Below are 13,764 nucleotides of genomic sequence, written 5' to 3' on the forward strand. Positions count from 1 at the left end.
TGCTGCCCCTGCTGGCCCCAACTGCCAGACAGGCTGCCCCTGGTGTGCAAGAGCCGTGCAGGGCCCTGGCCCTTGAGCCACCTGGAGCCTCACCCTAAGCACCACTCCAAACCTCTGCCCATAGTTGCCCAAGGAGAGGGACCCCAGCTGCACTACTCACATTTCACTCATTCTGGTATGTCCTAGAAATTTGTAAGTCTGCTCAAATGTTCTATGTGACAGACAATGTGACAGACACCTCTCCTTTTATAATAGTATAGATGGGTATTTCAAACATTAATTCATTTATCTTCACAGGTACCCTTATGAGGAGGAAGTATTGTTTGTTTGCATTACAAAAATAGGGAATACAGGAACAAGGCCTCCATTCAGCAGTGCATTTTTTTTTAGTTGACTGGAATGATTCACATGTTTATAATTAAGTACATGTTTGAGTGCTTTGCTAGATTCAGGCAAAGATATTAAATGATTCTCCCATAGGTATGTCTACACTACAAAGTTTTTTTGGAAAAACGGCTGTTTTTCTGAAAAAACATCAATTACATCCATGCTGCAATCATGTTCTTTTGAAAGAAAATCGAAAGAACAAAGGGGTTTTTCCCAAATTGGTAAACCTCTTTCTATGAGGAAGAAGCCTTTTTCGGAAAGAGCTCTTTTTCCGAAAGGTGCCTATGATGGGGCACGGGACACAGCGGCCGCAGCACCTCCCAAGCCCCGCACTCGCCGGCAGCCAGAGAATGCACTCACTGGTGAAAGCACATCTTTCCGGCAGCCATGGGCAGCATGCTCTGACGTCACCCCCGGAGTTAGTGGGGAGACGCAGGCTGAGGCTGAGGAGCTATGGACCAAGGAGGAGCTGGAGCCAGCCGGTAGAGCAGCCCCACAGGAACGCCGAGGCAGAGCAGAGTCCATGGCAGAAGGAAGGAAGAGGCTCAGGACAAGGTCCAGAGCTCCTCAGTCCTCAGCTCCCTGGCTTACCGCCACTTTTATGCAGTCATGTTTTAAGTTGCCCACGCCGGGCCACACTGCACCTCGGCACTGTGGGACCAACCCAGCAGCCCCCCAGCTGCTCTACCCCAGGCGTCCTGATTCAGCCGCTGCCCCCCCCCCCCACCAGCAGACCAGGCATTTCTCACCGCGGAGGACGGGGGCAGCGGGACCGCAGCGCGTCTCGGCGGTCCCGCCGCCCGCATCCTCCGCGGCGAGAAAAGCCTGGTCTGCTGGGGGGGGGGCACTAGTTGCGCCCCCCCCCCAGCAGACCAGGGAGACACGGAGCGGCTTTTCTCGCCACGGAGAATGAGGGCAGCGGGATCGCCCAGACACGTGGCGGTCCTGCCGCCCGCGTCCTCCGCGGCTTTGCTCCGCAGACCAGGGAGACGCGGAGCAAAGACACGGAGGACGCGGGCGGCAGGACCGCCGCGCGTCTCGGCGGTCTGCTGGGGGGGGGGGCGCAGCTAATTCGGGTTTCCCTCACCCCGTTCTTAAGTAGGGATCTGACGTAAGTCAGATCTACGTAACCCGGGCACTGCCTGTATATAATATCATGAGAGGTGTGGAGAGGGTGAATAAAGAAAAGTTATTTATTAGTTCCCATAATAGAAGAACTAAAGGACACCAAATGAAATTAATGGGTAGCAGATTTAAAACTAATAAAAGAAAGTTCTTCTTCACACAGCGCATAGTCAACCTGTGGAACTCCTTGCCAGAGGAGGCTGTGAAGGCTAGGACTAAAGTGAATCTAGATAATTTCATGGAGGTTAGGTCCATAAAAGGCTGTTAGCCAGGGGATAGAAATGGTGTCCCTGGCCTCTGTTTGTCATAAGCTGGAGATGGATGGCAGGAGACAAATCGCTTGATCATTGTCTTTGGTCCACCCCCTCTGGGGCACTTGGCACTGGCCACTGTCGGCAGACAGGCTACTGGGCTAGATGGACCTTTAGTCTGACCCAGTACAGCAATTATTATGTTCTATCTATTGACTTTGATTTTTATCTGCTTAGGTTTAAGTACCCATTCTCCATATATTTAATGATGCTCTGTCTCACACACACCCTTCCTTTTTTTTTCTCTCCCCTCCCCTTCCCCTCTCTTATTTATTTCGAGTTTTCATATCCCCTACCCTAACTCCGGTCATCTGAAGAAGTGGGATGTGCCCACGAAAGCTCATGATACCATCTTCATGTTTTGTTAGTCTATAAAGTGCTACCAGAACTTTTGTTGTGTTTTTCTGTAACAGACTAACTCGGCTAACCCCTGAAGCTCCTAAACTTGTGAGTCATATACCTAAAACAGTAAAATCAGCTACCCTATGTTAAAAGAATAAAAGAAACATATTTTTTCATTATGAGGTCAAATAAATAGATAATGGGTACAAGTGATTTAAAGATTTAGAATTTTGTAATTATTCAGTGAAAAGCAAAGACTGTTTTCTCTTAATTTCCCTGCCACATATTCCCATTTTTCAAGCAGATGAAGTAATAGGTAACACAATTATAAACACATACACTTGCATTTTGAGCATAACAGCATCAATACAGGCACATGTAGTGAGGTTTTCTGTAAGTAGCTTTTATACAGAAGCTGAGCATATGGTAAGAAAAAATGACATTTTTTTCTGATCTGGATTTAGAATTATGGAGGGAGAAAAAGTTCAGCAAACTAATGTAAAAGTTAGGTGTGACTATTCAGCTCTTACCTCAGACCAACTGACTTCAGTGGCTTTTACTTACCCACATTAATAAGGGCTATAGGATCTTAGCCAAAATATATTTAATAAAACTGCTATTTTTCTAAAATAAAGTGTGAAGACACACACACACACACACAAACTTCTTGCTTCACATGGATTCAAATTTTATCTCAGAACTGTTCATGCTTCTTAAACACACAATTGCAAAATGATCACCACAGCTATCAACAAAGTCATCCAGCATGTAGCAACAGCATATACAGAAGGAATGACTTAGGTGCCTGCATCCTTTCACCATTCATTTTCATATTTACACATATTTGGGATGAGAAGAATCGTGCTATAGAAAATATGTTTTTTGACTGTTATTACAGGTTGCAAGTGTATATCAATGGTGTTTACTTATATATTCTAACAATGAATTGTTTTCACTAATCTGCTTAAAACACAGTTCTATTCCTATTGTCATCTTGCACAATAGGAAGATCCACATCTCTTAGAAGCCCTCGTTTCTCTTTAGAAATCTAACACTGTCCATCTGAAACATTGTAGAATGGCAGAAATTATTATATACAGATATGTGCTATGTGTGAATTAACCACAGGAGTATCTCACAGTTGACTTACAATCTGCGCTCTATCTTTTTGTACTCAAGGGCATCTGCTATGTTTACCCTACAGATAAGATTGAATCTCTGGAGGTAAATCTTGTAGCGTTTGACTTAGCAGGTCTAGTGTAGATCCACCCCTAATTGAATGCTGAGACAGCTCCTGGCAGTGTCCTATACTCCATATTCTGTGAGGAGCAGGGATGAAAGGCATTTAAATTTCTTACAGATACTGTACTATTGCAACTCAGGTTCCTGCCAGCTCTTTAAATATCTCCCTGTTGGCTTTTGCCGCAGCTCAGCCAATTCTTGCCACAGGTGAGTACCGGAGTACACCCCCTTACTTTTACCTGTGGAGAGGAGTAAGGGAGGGTGACAGGAGTGTGTGCTCCCATCTGCATCCAACAGTGTAGAACTGTAGCAGCTCATCTTAAGATAAGCCAAATCCAGCTACACATTTTGCATAGCTGGATGGCTGCTTATCTTAAGCTGACCTGCCTGATCTAGTGTAGACCTAGGCTAAGGTTCTTCTGTGGTAGTTATGTTCTTTCTTTCTTTCTTTCTTTCTTTCTTTCTTTCTTTCTTTCTTTCTTTCTTTCTTTCTTTCTTTCTTTCTTTCTTTCTTTCTTTCTTTCTTTCTTTCTTTCTTTCTTTCTTTCTTATGCTTCTAATTGTTTATTTTCACAGTCTTCTTTTTATGCCCCTTCAACAGAATCTGTTATTTAACTGTTGCTTGTTTTTCTCTTTTGGTGATTTGATGTTCAAAAATCAATTTCTGAAAGCTCATTAATATTTAGATCTGACACTTGACTCCATTCATGTTGGTTCTTGTCTATTTTTGTTTCAGCATGTTTTACATACAGCCGGTCCCTGAGTTATGAACAAATCGACTTATGACTATTCATAGTTACAACCAACTCCCATTAAGCACATTACAGCCAGTCCCCGAGTTACGAATGTGATCCACGCTTACGAACAGAGCGGCCGCATTTAAATGAATGGGGTCTGACTTATGAACAGATCGAGTTACGACCAAATGTTTGGTATGTAACTCATTCATAAGTCAGGGATCGGCTGTATTAATATTCACCCACATTTGGCATACTTCAAATAAGCAAAGAACTTCTTTATGGAGCATAAGAATGATCAGGCACTGAAATTGTATGATAAGTAAATATTAAATGGAATCTCAGTATAAGAAGTTCATTTCTGTTAGGAGATTACAAAACAAAAGCTACTGTACCTGCGTGTGTTCTAAATCTGTAAAAACTTATATCTGATATTAACATTGAGTTATGAGACCAAAGTCTGGTGAGCTGCCATGACACATTTTTTTACTTTTACCTTGTCATGGTAGAAAGTATCCTTTTACATGTTTCCATCCTCCTCCAGTAAATTTGACTTAGTAAGTGCTAGGCACTGCATTAAATTTATATTCTAATTATACGACATGCCATTTTGTTCATAGTCATGGTGATATGAAACAGATCTTGGCTGTTATTCCTGAAACCTAAACATATTTTTCTGTCTATTTTCAGAGGGCAAGATAGGTTCAAATGTGATACAAAAATTGGATTTACAGTTGACAAAAGCTACATTACATCTTAAAATCCTACTCTCTCTCTCCCTGGGTTCCTCTAGGGAAAAACTTCTAGTTGTGTTTTCTTTAGGTGCTCTATCATCTCTCTCTAACTTTTCAGAACTGACTCATTTTCGTTTTGGAGTGTGACATTGTTGGTCACAATAACCCTTATACAGAGAAAATCAGAGATGACTAGCAGACTTGATGAAGACATGGTAATAGCAGTAATTACATTCAATTTTAGTAAAATACCTCAGCATTTGCTGAACCTCTAAGTAGCTCTTCACTACTGTAACTTTTTATTCACCTAGTCTAATTGTACAAATTTCTGTGTTCTTAATGTATCTTATAAAAAGTGGAATGTTATAGAAAAATGCTGGAGGCTAAGCAATATCCTCATGGAAGTGGATATAGCACATTGGACTGACCTTTTATATATAAACAGAGGATTTAATTGTTAATAATCATTGAATGCAACAAGAATTATTACTCTTCCATAGAAAATAAAGGAATGAGTTAATTCAGAACTTGTGCTACAAATAATTTTCCCATTTAATATACAGTGTCAGGCAGATACTTGAAAAATGAAATCTTACTTTTAAAATGAGGAAGAACACGTCAAATAACAAAAATTATTTCTGGAATTTATTAACATTTCAAAATTGTAGCAGTTAAGCACCAAAATATGAATTGGATTGACACAATAAAAAATGACAATGGGGGTTAAAAAGAAAAATCACAATGCAGTTTTACTCCTTGATATTGAATTTATTGGTTCTTAATGCAAATCCAAGTTTCTTTCAAATGAATTATATGGCAAGATTCTCACTGATTTCAATGGATGGAGGAGAAGACTTGACAACAGAAAAGCTATTAAGCATGATGTGTGTTATTAATGTTCTTATATCTCTTTTACTATATTTATTGTAAGCACATTAATAAAAGTGGTGAGGAGTCCTGTGGCACCTTACAGACTAAGGGTGTGTCTAGACTACATGCCTCCTTCGACGGAGGCATGTAGATTAGCCAGATCGGAAGAGGGAAATGAAGCCGCGATTAAAATAATCGCGGCTTCATTTAAATTTAAATGGCTGCCCCGATCTGCCGATCAGCTGTTTGTCGGCAGATCGGGGGAGTCTGGACGCGATGCCCCGACAAAGAAGCCTTTCTTCATCGACACAGGTAAGCCTGGTTTCACGAGGCTTACCTGTGTCGATGAAGAAAGGCTTCTTTGTCGGGGCATCGCGTCCAGACTCCCCCGATCTGCCGACAAACAGCTGATCGGCAGATCGGGGCAGCCATTTAGATTTAAATGAAGCCGCGATTATTTTAATCGCGGCTTCATTTCCCTCTTCCGATCTGGCTAATCTACATGCCTCCGTCGAAGGAGGCATGTAGTCTAGACACACCCTAACTGAAGTGTTGGAGCATAAGCTTTCGTGGGCAAAGACCCACTTCGTCAGATGCCACAGGACTCCTCGCCACTTTTGCAGATTCAGACTAACATGGCTACCCCTCTGCTAATTAATAAAAGTGCCACTATTATTAGACCTCAAATAGTGGGGGAATATTTTCCAGCCAGATTATTGCACACAGGAAATACTTTATTTAACTAAGGTATATACATTTAGGATTTATGCATACACAAGAGCCATTTCAGGAATTATTCTCTATTAAAAAAATCAGTAGCATATAGGTTTATGATTTCTTCTTAATCTCAGAATTCTTTTTCACATTTTTATTCATAATCTATCTTAAGCAAGTAATTGATATGTCATTACATGAAGTATTTCTAAACAATGGACTGAGCCTTAATGCTGTGAATGTGTGGGTGTGAGAGCATGCACATACGCCTAATATAAATATAGGCCCCAATTCATCATTCCTGGAGACACTATTCCTACACCACTCCGGCTGTGTCTAGACTACACCTCTCTGTCAACAGAGAGATGTAGATTAGGCACGTCAAAATTGCTAATGAAGCAGAGATTTAAATATCCTGTGCTTCATTAGCATAAACATGGCAACTGCTTTTTTTCGAAACAGAGCTTTTTCGAAAAAAAATGGTAGTCTAGATGTGGATCTGTGGAAAATATACCCTTTTTCAACAGATCCTGCATTCCTCCTAATCTACATCTCTCTGTCGACAGAGGGATGCAGTCTAGACATAGCCTCCCAAACACATTTGATGGTTTGAAACCATAATCTTGCCCAGCAGATTTGTCATTGTATACTAGTTTCTCTAACAGTTTATGGACAGAGGGGATCATTGCTCATAATTTTAAAGGTATTGTGTTTTAAATGTCTCCATGGTCCTCAATAATTCTTATCAATATCAAGTATTGTTACAGGCATTGTCAAATCTAGCTATGGGCCACCTAAGCTAGGAAGTAGGCCACTTGAATAGCCCTCCTTCATTTCAGTAGGCCAAAAGATTATCGTAACTACGATGTTCACTCAGGATAGGGTAGTTTTGCTAACTGGACTTGGGTATTTAGTATTTGGGTGATATGCTGATTGAACCATAACAACACTTTGATTGAATGCAGAAGGAGCACATGGCTCTCACAGTGAATAATATGTGTAAACACATGCACCTCGCTTCCTATGCCTTTGTTTTATATGAATATCACTTTAGTAATACTGAAAAGCCTACACCAATAGAAACCTGTGGAATCTGACACATTTACATGTGAGCAACAGTAAGCAAAATGTCCTGAAGGCCACACATAGAACCGCATTAGGCCGCATGCAGCCTGAGAGCTACATGTTGCCCACTTCTGATACAACCTATTACAAAAATTATTTTTCCTAATGTAGGGGTAAAGAATGAAGAAAAGCCTACTCACTAGTCATCTCAGATCTGGTGATTATTTCCTAAGACCAACTTCCTTAGGTGCAAAATCTACTTATAGCTAGATCTAAAGCACAGTGAATTTGGTGGAAAGACTTCTACAGGTTTCAAACATCACATATCATTAGCAAACTGTCACAGTGTGGGACACCCGGCACCTTGGGAGGCAGGACAGGGATCCTCCTAGGTCCCGTCTGGGTTGCTCCACCCTGTAATCATTCCACCCATCTGTGTCCACTGTCAGTGGGGCAGTAATGCCCAGCGGCCCAGTCAGTAATGACCCCAGTCAGTGGAGCAGTAAGGCCCAGTGGCCAAGTCAATAAAGTAGTTGAGACACCCTCCCAAAAGGGAGGACAATGAGATGGGGCATGTGGACTGGGGCCCTCCCTCTCTACCAGGCCCCAGCTCAGTGGGGAAATCTGCCCGAAACATGTTGAACTCATAGAGGCCCTTCTGGCTCCCTGCCCTGGGCTACTTTCTACCCTGTCTGAAGGCCGGCTTCTTCCCCACCTCCAGGTGTCTACCAGGCTAGACGCTCCTCACCCCCAGTTGGTCCTTTCTGGTGGGCCTACACCCTGGCATCCGCCTGTTGCGGTAGCTGCTGCTGTGGCTGCTGCTATGGCTACGGACACTACTGCTGCTGCTACTACTGTGATAGCTGCTGATGTTCCTGGGCTCTGGCAGAAGCTCCTTCCCCTTCCATGGTCAGCCCTGGCTGAGCTGCTCCCCTGGCTTTTATACTGGGCCTGCTGATGGAGTATGCCCAGCAGGGCTGTGGGAGAGGGGCTCTCTCAGCTAAGCAGGCCTGGTTAACCCCTCCTGGACCACTGTGGGCATGGTACATCCCGTCACACAAACATAGTGCCCATCTATAAACAGGGAAATAAGGACAAGTCATTGTAACTTCTAGACCAAGAAAGATAATGGAGCAAAATAGGAGGAATCCATTTGCGAACATCTAGAGGTTATCAGTAACAGTCAGCACATATTTATAAAGAACAAAGCATGACAAATCAACCTGATAGGTTCCTTTAACAGGATGACATACCTTTTGGATAAGGGGAAGTGGGTGATGTGGTATGCCTAGAATTTAATCAGGTATTTTATATAGTCTTTAATGAGATTCTCTTTAACGAAGTAGGGAAATACAATGTACATGAAAGTACTATAACTGGTTGGCTAGCCATTTCCAGCAAGTATTTATGAATGGTTATGCTGGAAGAGCATCACCTGTGAGGTTCTGCTGGGATCATTTCTCAGACTGGCTCTGTTCAATATTGAATGCAAAGTATTGCACTTAGGAAGGAACTATCAGTTTCATATATACAGAATGGAAAGTGGCTAGAAAAGAGTACCGTGGAAGAGTACCGTGGTCTAGAAAAGAGTACCGTGGAAGAGTACCGTGGTCTAGAAAAGAGTACCGTGGAAGAGTACCGTGGTCTAGAAAAGAGTACCGTGGAAGAGTACCGTGGTCTAGACAAGAGTACCGTGGAAAGCAATCTAGGGCTCATAGTGGAACACAAACTAAATATGAGTCAACAGTGTGACTGTTGCAAAAAAAGCCAATATCAAAAGCAAAGTATTGTGAGCAAGACATGAGAAATAATTCTTCTGCTCTACTCCACACTGATTAGGCCTCAGTTGGAGTAATGCATCCAGTTCTGTGCTCTACACAGAAGTGGCAAAATTAGAAAAAATTCAGTGAAGCAACAAAAATTATTAAAGGTCTAGAAAACATGACTTATGAGGGAAAATTGAGATAATTGATATTCAGATTGGTAGCTGAGTTACTCTGTAACAGGAAAAAAAATAAAAAACAGTGAATAGTCTTGTAGCACCTTAAAGACTGACAAAACATGTAGATGGTATCATGAGCTTTCGTGGGCAAAACCCACTTCTTCAGATGACTGGAGTATTATAAGTTCAGATCCAAGAACTAAAGGAAGGGGGAGCAAAGAAGGGGGGAAAGGCAGGGAGGGAAGAGAGAGAGAGACAGTGAGTAGATGGTTCAAGTAGTTACAAGAGGCTGATAAGAACAATTTAGCAACTCCATTATTTGGTTAGTTGATTAAGTCATTAGGATGTGGAAGGTAATGTGTGAGCCAGACGATGTTCCTCTTCATACCATTTACATAAGAATGGAACTTGTAAATGAAGATAAGTACCAATCCTCCCCTGAGTATTTGGCTTGTGGAATTGGCCTGAAACAACACAGTGACTTGGAGATCCATTAATGAGTGTCCAAGAAGATTAAAGTTTTCTCCAACAGGTTTTTGTGTATTGCCTTTTTGGATATCTGATTTGTGTCCATTAATTCTTTCCCATAGAGACTGTCCAGTTTGGCCAATATACATGGCAGTGGGGTATTGTTTGCATTTGATGGCATAGATCACATTAGTGGATATGCATTAAAATAAGCCTCTGATTTGGTGGCTAATTGCAGTGGGGGGTTCCTGGATGATATGATGGAAGTGTGTTTCATGGTTACTGGAAAGAATTTGTTTGAGGCTAGGGGGTTGTCTGCAGGCAAGAACTGGCCTTTCCCTCAAGGCCTCTGAGATTGAGGAGTCATTTTCCAGGATAGGTTGTAGATTGTTGATAATGCATTGGAGGGGTTTAAGTTGTGGACTGTAGGTGATGACAAGTAGAATTCTGTTGTTTTCTCTTTTGGGCCTGTCTTAAAGAATTGGTATTGTTAGTCCTGAAAGAGAAGGGTGGGGAAACATGATACAAGGAGAAGGGAGAAATATTATTCTCCTGAACATCTCATAATAAAACAAAAAAAAAACAGTGGACTTAAATTGCAGCAAGGGGGTTAGGTTGGACTTTAGGAAAAACTTCCTAACTGTCCGGGTGGATGAGCACTTGATTAACTTGCCTAGGCAGGTTGTGAAATCTGTGTATACCTGGACAGGACAATATGAGACTGCTAAACCAAAATTATGATTATTTCAAACTAGAATGGGTTCCTATAAGAGTTAACCATTCCCACTGTGTATAATGTCCTATATATGTATCCTATATATGGAGAAATATGTATTTCAGAGTTGAAACATAAAGAAAATAGTTCTTCTTTTTTTTTTTTTTGGAAGGAGCAAGAAATATGGAGTTATGGATACACATAGGTCCTGCCCATTGCTGCATGACTATAAGATTACCCTTTCATGATAGCAGGATGAATCTAAATCAGGATTCCAGGGAGTACTATAGTGTGGGAGAACCTGTGTTTTCTTGCATTCTGCTCATACAGTATAGCCCCAAGTAAGTGAATTGGTTTGGGACCTCTGTGTAGGCCCCCATTTCCTATGCTATGAGGCTATGTCTACACGGCCTCTAGGAACGCATCCGATTTTTCGGAACAGTTTCTGAAGAAGTGGATGTGTTCTTTCATTATCCCTATCATCATCATTGTATGAGGAATATGGGATGTTCTGAAAGAGGAGGTTTTTCTGAAATTTGGCCTCATATAGACAGGCCAAATTTCAGAAAAGCTTCTTCTGAAAAAAAAAGCAGAAAAGATATGCAAATTGCTGTTTGCAATTTGCGTATCATTTTCCGACTTTTCTTTGAAGTCTAGACATGACCTCAGCAACTGAAGCAGTTTGTGGCTCCAACATCAGTCTCTGACATCTCTCCCTGGCCAAGCCTGGAGAGAGGGCTTTGGAGTCGGGTGCTGAAATACACTTCTGGCTGTAAGCAAACGAACTGTTTTCTGCTGGCTGTGCTTAGAGAAACAGGACTTTGTATGTTCTTTGTGAATACACGAGGTTGCATCAAAGGTACCTGACTCCATCATTGGTTTCTATTCCTAATTGGAATATCTTACCATAGCCTACATTTTTGGCTAGCCACTCAGATTGAAAAGGAGTAACAATCTATTTCTTCCTGTCCAGAGCCCTTGTTACAGTTCCTATATTCATATATTTCTTCCTGATTCACTCCCTCACCAAATTTGTCCATACCCTGCCTTCTGCATCAGCACAAATGCTGATCAGTGTAGAGAAGCTATAGATTGGGTGAGAGATACATGATGCCATACAACAGTGGTTCTCAAACTTTTTGGGCTCCGGAGCCCTTTACATGAGTAAAAATTCATGCGGAGCTCCAGCAGTCCACTGATTGTATGTGTTGTAACTATTGACGTTTCCAGTTTGTCAGCTTCATGGAGCCCCTGGAGATGTCTTGCGGAGTCCTGGGGCTCCGCGGAGCACAGTTTGAGAAACGCTGCCATATAAGTTTCTAAGTATCCTCTTTCATACAGAAGGGAGAGAGCCATGCAGAGATAATCCTTTTCATTCATGGATCCATGGATGTACAGCTTGCTCAGCTAAATATAAAGAAACCTAATTACACTGTCTGAATCCTGACACAAATCCTTACGTTTCTTCTTAGTAACTTGAAACCATAGGCTACTAGGTAGCACTAATGCCTAACTACGTATTTACTTTAAAATATGTATGTATTTTCATATCATTACTTTAGTTGCTTTTAATTTTACTTCCAGTGTCAGTGAATAATTTTGGATGGCACAACATGCATTTTATAGAGCACAGATCTATAGTGACATTTTCAAACCTGTCTGAAGTGTAGAGATTCACAACCTGCCAAATCAAGTGAGTCATTCTCAGTTTATATTCACAAGAGATGGCAGGTACAATATGTAAATTAGTTTATGAAACTGTCTGATTGTAATTCAGTGTGGTCCCTTGGGAACAATATCAGTTAATGTTCTTTGCATTAATAGCATTCTGCTCTGAAGATACAATGGATATAGAGCCATTATCTTTTTGTCACAACAGCTAGTGAGGGATCATGAAGACTACAGACACACTACCCTCACCCTGCCTTGTAGAAAATAAATTCCATTCCCATTCCTCACCACACATTCAAGGAAATTGTCTGCAGGAAGCTCTATGCACAGGTCCCTCTGAGCTTCACGCAGTGAGAATGGGAAAATAAAGGGACTCATGCCCTCCTCTCACACTAGAGTAAATCAGATTCACACTTTATTGGTATAGTTTCAGCTTTTACAAACAGAAGCAAATGTGACTCTTCTGCAAGTCTGCAGAAAGCCATTGTTCTAAAAATGGTGTTTGCCATCAAGCACTGATTTAAATAGCTCTGAGATCTGCAGTCCAAGCCCCTTTACAATGTTGATTTTAGACAAATGCAAAGTGACTGAATATGCAAATAACACTTTGTTGGGGGAGTCTCTTCTGCATGTGAAAGAATTGCATCAGAAATCGCGATGTCACAACAGGGAATGGTGCTTCTGGGGTTTTTGGTCCAGGTGACAATTTCAGACGTGGATCTCTTGGGAAGGAAATCTGGCAATGGCAAGAGGACCATCACAGAGAGCTGGCAGTTGGTGGGTCAGACAGAAGGTCTGGTCTGACTTGCCTGGACAAGGGGTTAAATGAAGATGGGTTAGTGGAAATCTGAGATGGAACTTGAAGACACTGAAGAGAGCTCAGAGAAAGTGAGAGACTCCCAAATCCCTCCTATTAACCCTGCAGCAAAGGTTGATGCTGGGAGGTACCACTAGATACACACAGATCACAGCACAATATAGATACATAAGAACCTCTAGATAGACTGACAGAGATGGGGTAAGATGAGCAGTTTCTGGGTATTAAACTATTTCTTTAATGCGTGCAGTTCCATGTTGGTTTATATTTGTTCCTGAGATAGTAGATGTGATGCTTTATTTTAACTAATTCTAACACTAAGCCAGATCTGTGCTACTAAGTTATTTAGAGACTTGACGGCCTCTTTGTTAAGTAATGCTATGTAATAATTACCACATGCTAAGGTGCATACCTGGGTTTCCAGTTCTTGGGGAGAAATGACTGAAACTTTTAACTCTAAGTCTAAACAAAAGAAGTGTGAATATTGGATGGAGGCAGCAATGATACTGATAAATCATTATCAAGTTCACGTATGTGTCAGTTGTTCACTGGAGGAAGAACAGGTAATCAGGACCATGCTGAAGCAAGACAGAGATTGATGAACATGCTTCATATTAAACATTC

This window comes from Pelodiscus sinensis, chromosome 1 (assembly GCF_052426305.1).
Source record: "Pelodiscus sinensis isolate ZL-2025 chromosome 1, ASM5242630v1, whole genome shotgun sequence".
In the NCBI taxonomy this organism is placed as follows: Eukaryota; Metazoa; Chordata; order Testudines; family Trionychidae; genus Pelodiscus; species Pelodiscus sinensis.